Genomic DNA, 583 nt, shown 5'->3' on the forward strand with positions numbered 1-583 from the left:
GCTACAGACCTATAACTATCCTACCCTGCCTTTCTAAGGTCTTCGAAAGCCAAGTCAATAAACAGATTACCGACCATTTTGAATCCCACCATACCTTCTCTGCTATGCAATCTGGTTTCAGAGCTGGTCATGGGTGCACCTCAGCCACGCTCAAGGTCCTATACGATATCTTAACCGCCATTGATAAGAAACAATACTGTGCAGCCGTATTCATTGATCTGGCCAAGGCTTTCGACTCTGTCAATTATCACATCCTCATCAGCAGACTCGATAGCCTTGGTTTCTCAAATGATTGCCTCGCCTGGTTCACCAACTACTTCTCTGATAGAGTTCAGTGTGTCAAATCGGAGGGCCTGTAGTTCGAGTCTCTATGGGGGTGCCTCAGGGTTCAATTCTTGGACCGACTCTCTTCTCTGTATACATCAATAATGTCGCTCTTGCTGCTGGTGAGTCTCTGATCCACCTCTACGCAGACGAAACCATTCTGTATCCTTCTGGCCCTTCTTTGGACACTGTGTTAACAACCTTCCAGACAAGATTCAATGCCATACAACTCTCCTTCCGTGGCCTTCAATTGCTCTAA

The sequence above is a fragment of the Oncorhynchus keta genome, chromosome 27 (assembly GCF_023373465.1).
Source record: "Oncorhynchus keta strain PuntledgeMale-10-30-2019 chromosome 27, Oket_V2, whole genome shotgun sequence".
Taxonomy (NCBI): domain Eukaryota; kingdom Metazoa; phylum Chordata; class Actinopteri; order Salmoniformes; family Salmonidae; genus Oncorhynchus; species Oncorhynchus keta.